This window comes from Petaurus breviceps, unplaced genomic scaffold (assembly GCF_028583685.1).
Source record: "Petaurus breviceps papuanus isolate PSGF00001 unplaced genomic scaffold, PetGlider_PUasm1.0 110, whole genome shotgun sequence".
NCBI lineage: Eukaryota > Metazoa > Chordata > Mammalia > Diprotodontia > Petauridae > Petaurus > Petaurus breviceps.
In genome coordinates this window covers 2,134,169-2,141,549 of record NW_027185597.1, presented here as the reverse complement: position 1 = coordinate 2,141,549, position 7,381 = coordinate 2,134,169, and the positions used below count along the sequence as shown (strand labels likewise).

The 7,381-nt window shown below is 38.8% G+C and overlaps 1 pseudogene; it reads left to right on the top strand.

Moving 5' to 3' along the window:
- The first annotated feature begins 1,775 nt into the window (after positions 1-1,775).
- LOC138156872 (protein WWC2 pseudogene) lies at positions 1,776-5,410 on the top strand (annotated as a pseudogene).
- The last annotated feature ends 1,971 nt before the right edge of the window (positions 5,411-7,381 follow it).

Genomic DNA, 7,381 nt, shown 5'->3' with positions numbered 1-7,381 from the left:
GAGGAGCATTAGCATAGCAGAGCTCATGGCCACAGTGGAGGGAGTGCTCTCCTCAGAGTTCCAGAGCAGGAAAAAGTGCTTGTGATCACTCAGACCAGAACACAGGCCAGGGGAGTAGTAAACACTTCTTCTCATATCATACCACCTTGGAAGAACTGAAAACTTACAGGTGCTTAGGCTGGGAGAATGAGCAAACAACTCAGCAAAAGGAAAAAAAATTGACTATAGAAAGTTACTATGGGGGGGGGGGGTGCAACTAGGGTGAAGTGACTTGCCCAAGGTCACATGGTTAGTTTTGTGTTAAGGGTCAAATGACTGCTCAGACACCATCACCCACAGAATCCAAAACATACCATGGGAAACTCACCTACCCCCAATTGCCTTTTCTCCCCCCCCCCAAAAAAAAAAAAAAAAAAAAAAAAGAAAGTTACTATGGTGACAAGGATGATCAAAACACACATTCAGAAGAAGACAACAAAGTCAAAACTCCTACATCCAAAGGCTTCAAGAAAAATATGAATTGGTCTTAGGTCATGGAAAGCTCAAAATGGATTTTGGATTCTCCCCTTTCTTTCTTCTGTTGTTTCCCTCCTCTGCACATGCATTTTAGAAAGCTGTTTTGTTGTTTATTTTTTACATGGAACCCTATGTGTAATGACTAACAAATACTGAACTTAGTTTTCATTACTGCAGCTAAGTACAACAAGTAAGTACATAAATTGTTCTTCTGCTTTATACTTCAGTGCTAAAAGATTTAACTAAGAGATGTTGCCCTGATTATAAGACTTTGGTTAAAAAAAGTATATTTTGATTTACCACATGAGGAAGCTTTGGTTATACTCACTTCGCAAATGAAAATCTTAAATTTTATATCAACAAGACATTTCCATGTTCTTCAAACATTTCTGTGTACTCAGTATACAAATTAAGAAGGGTGTATTTCAATAAATGATTTTCCTGGATAACAGAAATATAAAAAGAATCATAATTCATGATTTTGCTCATTATTTACCCCTGCTGTGAAAAGCACATGCCATCAATGGAGCTAATTTCATATTCATTGGGGAAAAGTGATTCTAATCAAATTTCCTAAAATTATCTAGTTTATCATAATTAAACAGTTCAGAACTCAGTTTAGTACCCAGATTCCCTCTTCACCTGTGCTGTCATTTCCCCCCTAGAAGTCTAGTTATATTTCAGAATGAAATCCACTACCTCACGTAAGTCCCAATTTAATGCATCATCATCATATGAAAATGGCCATGGGTTACTGAAGATTGTACAATGAAAAACTCTGATAGAGTCTATTAAGTTATGCAGGCTTTGACTACAGCCTTGGTAGTAGGTTATACTTCTGAGCCAAGGACCAGCACTATATAGTTCCTATCTCATGTTTGAAGGCAAACTTAGCTAATTATGGAAAAGCTTATCATTACTATGTTCAATACTAGGTAATTAGATAGAGAGATAGTATATAACTTATGAAAGAAAGAATAAAAAATAGTTCTTAATACTTTACAACCCCTTCCATTCCTGCATTAACTGACAAATTGACAACAAATGGGAAAATTGAGATGAAAATCAAATTGTTAGACTATCTATAAATATTAATATAACCGCTAGCAATTTAAATATGAGATCTTTCTTCAAAATTCAGGTAATACGGTACCCTGCCCACTGCCTACAGGATTACTTAGGTTGATCTGTACTTGTATGTCCATCAAGATTCCCCTGTCCAGTTCTTATATGGAAGAGTTAGACCCCTGCCAATGACCATGACTAAGAAAGCCAGGAACGGAAAGCTGCCAATTCCCTAGAGGTGAGAGGAGTCCAGGGACTGTGATGGTAAGAGCTTTTACATCTACTACAATACCAAGAAGACCAACTGAATTGACCCTCAGGACAGGTTAACAAAGTCTTCTCAATTGTGATTTATGTTGGAGATGAGCTGTATGGGGATGGGATGTAGTATTTGACCATCAGATTGGTGTCTACTACATTGACCACATCAATAAAACCACACAGATAGAAGATCACAGAAAACAGTGAAGGAGAGAATAAAAGAGAGTGCTGAAAGACTACCTTATGGTGGCCCAAGATGTACTCATGTATCAACAACACATTATTCACAATGCCTATGGTAACTATAAATATGCTGATGTAGTTATTAACCACAAAATATAACAGGCTCTCTACATGGGGCACAAAGCTAGACCATTTCTTCAAATACAAGAAAACCGAGTCCCAAAACCAGAAAGCCAAAGCCATCACAGTAGCTATAGAGTTGGCACACATAGTTAAATACAGCACCCACATTCCCAAGCTTTCAAAACAGAACAGGCTGCCTCAAGCAAAGGTCCTCCTCTCCCCACTCATGGCAAATGCTCAACATCAATCCACTCAGCTTGCTCCCAACAGCTCTGGCTTCCTGTATTTCCTGTCCCCGGCAGTCCTCAGCAGGAGTCCTTAGCAGAAATTCTGGCTAGCTCAATAAAAAAAAAGAGTTCACACTACTGCTGCCACTGCTGCTTCCAGTCACTGTGCTGACTCCAGCTAGGCTCTGACTTCCTCCTGCTATGTCAGAAAGTTCAAGGGGCATGAAAGATCTTCAAATCCCATAACCATTACAACTCAGCACACAGAAGGAACTGTGCTACATGAAAGAGAAAAGCCTTGCTCTGGTACTGAATGAATACATACAATTAAATGGTGCAATTACAAGGAGAAGTCAAGTTCTCATACAGACTTATCTCAAGATCTTCATCCAGCACTAAATATGACCCTGATATTCTAAAGGCAGAGATCTCCACTACACCATTAAAAGTTAAAAAAACTGAAGTGAAAACTTTCACAAATGAAGCAAGAATTATTGTACAAAAAACAAGTTTTCGAAACACTGCAACAAAGTACAGCAATGCAACAAAATCCAGAAAATGTCTGGAGATTACAGTCGGTATGAACTCAGTGAGGGTAAAGGTATTATGACTGAAACAAGCTCCATCAGAAAGGTCCTTGCCTCAGGAGAGAGAGAAAGAGAGAGAGAGGAAGAGAAGAGGAGGAGGAGGAAGAAAAGGAGGGGGAAGAGGAGAAGAAACAGAGAGAGAGAGAGAGAGAGAGAGAGAGAGAGAGAGAGAGAGAGAGAAACAAGATCTAATATAGAATCTTGTTGTATGATAGGGGTGGCTAGGTGGCACACCAGCCCAGGAATCAGGAGGACCTGAGTTCAAAACCTGCCTCAGACATTTAACACAAGGACTTGGGCAAGTCACTTGACCCCAATTGCCCTCCAAAAAGCAAAAAAGAAAAAAAAAGGAACAAAAAGAATCTTGCTGAGCTACAGGAGTGGTGTCATTTGGACCAAAGAATTGGGAGATCAAGAACCAGACTTAATGGCTAACTCCACGAGCTCTCGTTTAACTCTTTCCAGACAGATTCTTGATGCCGGATCACAAACAGGCATCTTTGGAGATTCTGGAATGATAAATTGGATCAATGTAGCAGAAGAGGTCAGGTTAAGTGTATGATATGAAGAGGCAAAAAGAAGCATGAGCCATTTAAAAATTGAACTGTCCAAGTTAGACAATGATGCCTGGCCTCAGGTCTTGGATGTCAAGAAGGAGAAACATGTTGATTAATGAAAAAGAAGAACTTTTGAAAGAGTTTCAGTTTGTAACACCTCAAAAACACAGTTAGGGTGAGTTAAACTACCTGCAAGGCCAAAGGAAGCATCTAGAGGAAGAGCTACTGTCCATGAAAAACACATCCAGTTGAGCCCTAGCCCAAGAGGCTAAAAGTTGGAAGAAAGAAAAAACACTGCTACAGAGACTTGAATTAACTACATTAACTGCTCATTTGCTTTCACAGATTCAAAGTTTCTCACCTTGTCCATGTCTTTGGGAAGCAGCCCGGAATCACTGGCATTCAGTCAAGGGTCTCTGAATACCTCTAGCAGAAGGTCACTCAATGCCCTCAGTTCCACAGAGCTCTACTATAACACCCCAAGGGGAGGATCAAATTCCAGACTTGCATTATTAATATAAACTAGTTTCTATTACAAGAAAAAAAAGTGGCTATATTCTTTCTGGACCCATGACCAACATTCATGAAATTGAGGTGGCAAAGTCCCACAGTCATCTTGGCTACAGTGACTCATTTTGATTCTCAGAAGCAGGCAATGCTTCAAAATTGACTGAGTCACCCAAATATGTGATGTCCCTCTCTTCCAGATCCTCCATGTTCTCCTTGTCCCCTCCTTGTTATCCTCTACCTCTGGAAGGTACTTTTTTGATGCCTGGCCAGGATTCTCCTCTCCACCAACTCACCACAGACTTTGGAGAATTGTGAATTGACTAGCTATTTTGCAGACATTGGCCTTACCAAAAATCAGAGGCTGCTAGACTCCTATGCAAAATCAGCATCACAGACTCTTGCAGACAGCAAAGATATTAACAAAGGTTTTAGGCAGTCTTTATCACCATTAAATTAAGGAGCTGCAGGTATTGAAGAACAGTTGCCAAGGAGAGTAGGCCATTTGTTTGAGGAGAAAACAGCTTGTATGTCTGCTGCCATATCTGGTAAGTACATGGCTGGAGACAGTGGTGTCTATGAAGCATCAGCAAAACAACCTGGTGATATTGAAGATGTTCGCTATTGTGAAGATGATGCTTTGATTCTAGAGACTGCTCAAGTGCAGAAAGGACTCAGATATGATGTTAAGAGTTCTAATTTAATGCTGATTGTAGTATAACTCAGAAACTTTCATTTCCTCTATATCTCAACACTCAAGAGTATATTTTAGGATTATATTACCTCTCCCTTCAGCAAAACTCAGCTATCCATTTTATACAAAAGTCCATCCTGCTGAAAAATTCATTTTGTTTAATGAAATACTGAGGAGGCATTTCAGCAGAAGACCTAAAAGATGAATGCCTATTCTGTCAGCAAAGACCAACAGAAAGAATGCCTGGTCAGAACTCAGATCAGTCTAGCAGATTTTCCCTGTTGCTGGGTATAACTTGCTACCTTGTAAACAAATACCTTGCAGAAAAAAATAAAGAAAGTGAAGCTGGGTTTCACCACAGTCAGCCTTCGTTAGGCCCCTTAGAAAGAACATTAGCTGAGTCACAGCCTGTAGAACAAGACTTGTCACAAGAAGGGGAGAAAGAGGAGGAAGAAGAAGCAGGGCAACAAAAAGAATAGAGTAGTCTTAATGAACATTGGTCAGAAACGTTAGCAGATCTCTGATGAGCTCACAGCCAAGGAAGAAGTGGAAGATAAACTGTCTGAGGAGAATGACTTTACAGAAAATCCCAGGCCATGCACAATTGTGCCTACGTTGAGTGAAGATGAGAGCAAGAAAATAACCCTAGTACTGGTATTACTAGGTGAAAGGTGGTGCATGGTTTTATAGCTCTTTGGCTATAAATTGCTCTACAAAATTGTTGAATCAGTTCACAACTCCACCAGCAATGCATTAATGTCTCATTTTCTCCACATCCCCTCCACCATCCATTATTTCTGTCCTATTAGTCAATCTAATAGGCATGAGGCAGTACCTCAGAATTGTTTCAGGGCATTCTTTTCATATGACCATAGATAGCCCTGATTATTTCATCTGAAAGCTGTTCATATCTTTTGATGCTTTATCAATTGGGGAATGACTCTTATTTTTATAAATTTGATTCTGGCTTCTAGAGAAACTTCCTTCAATTTTTTTTTTTCACAGTTACAATAACTACGGTAGCTGTATTTCCCTCCATCCTATTCCCTCCCTGTTTATTCTATTCTCTCTCCTTTCACACTTTCCCTCCTCAAAAGTGTTTTACTTTTGACTACCATCTCCCCAAATCTGCCCTTCTTTCTAACATTCTGCCTTCTCTAATCCTCCTCCCCTCCTACTTTCCTGTAGGGTAAGAAAGATTTCTATACACAATTGTGTTACTTCCAAGTATAATTACTTTTACATATACCCATAATGTTTTGCCATAAGCACCATTGTATTATGAATTAGAAGAATGTACTCTGATCTCATTTCTAATGCCATTGAAATTAGTGAAGCAGAGAAAATATTATCAACTAAAATTTGAGAGAAAACCTGTGACCAAATACCAGGATATCTTTCTTGTTGGGATCTAAATTGTGACTCAAAAGAAAAGCATCATAATTCAATATTCAATATTCAATAGAATTCAAGGATTTTATTAGAATCCAGGCTATAATACTCATTTTAAGAGACAAACCAATGTTTCATGGATGAGAATGTTTGGAAGCCTGTAGTGGTATTTTTGTTGTTGTTTTGCTTGTTTGTTTTTATTTTTGTTTCTTAATTTGGCAGAAATTTACCCTAAGTAGTTGTGTTTCTTTTTTTTTCTTTTTTGGAAATTTCTTTTTATTTTTTTCTCTTTTTTATTTTTTAGTTTACATCATTAATTTCCACAAGATTTTTTGTTACAAATTTTCTCCCCATTTTCCCCCTACACACCACCAAAACAGTAATCCCACTGTGATCCCACAGTGATCTTCTCCCCTGATCTGTTCTTTCCCATATCTTTCCCCATCCCCCCTCTGACTTTCCAGTAGGGCATGGTGGATCTCTATGCCCCAGTGCATGTAAATCTTATTTCCCAATTACATGTAAAACAACTACAATAATAATTATACATATATTTAAACATTTGATTTCAAAATTTTGATTTACAGATTCTTTCCCTTCCTCCCTCCTCACCTACCCTTACTGGGGAGATAAGCAGTTCAATATAGGTTGTACATGTGTAGCTATGCAAAACATTTCCACAGTGGATATATTGTGAAAGACTGACTATATTTCCCTCCATTCTGTTCCACTTGTTCTATTCTCTACTTTGATCCTGTCCCTTTTTAAAAGTGTGTGCTTCCAACTTCCCTCCCCACCCAGCCTGCTTTCTCTTCCATCATCCTCCCTCTCATCCCCTTCCCCCCTACTCTCCTTTGGGTGAGACACCCTATTTAGTGTGTATGTCATTCCATCCCTAAGCCAAATTCAATGAGAATAAGGTTGACTCTTTCCCTTTTGCCTTCCTGTTCCCCCCCTCCATTGTAACAGTTTTCCTTTGCCTCTTCTGTATGAGATAATTTACCCCATTCTGTTTCTCCCAATCTCTTCTCATTATGTTCCTCTCTCACCTTTAATTTCACCTTTTAAATATCATCCCTTCCTATTCAATTGGTCCTGTGTCCTCTGTCTATGTATACCTATATGAATATATACACACATTCCTATATGTATTCATATGCCCATATACCATATACCTTCCTATATAGATATGTATGTATGTATGTATACACACACACATTTCTATTCCCTTCAACTATGCTGATACTGAGAAAAGTTTCATAAGTTACA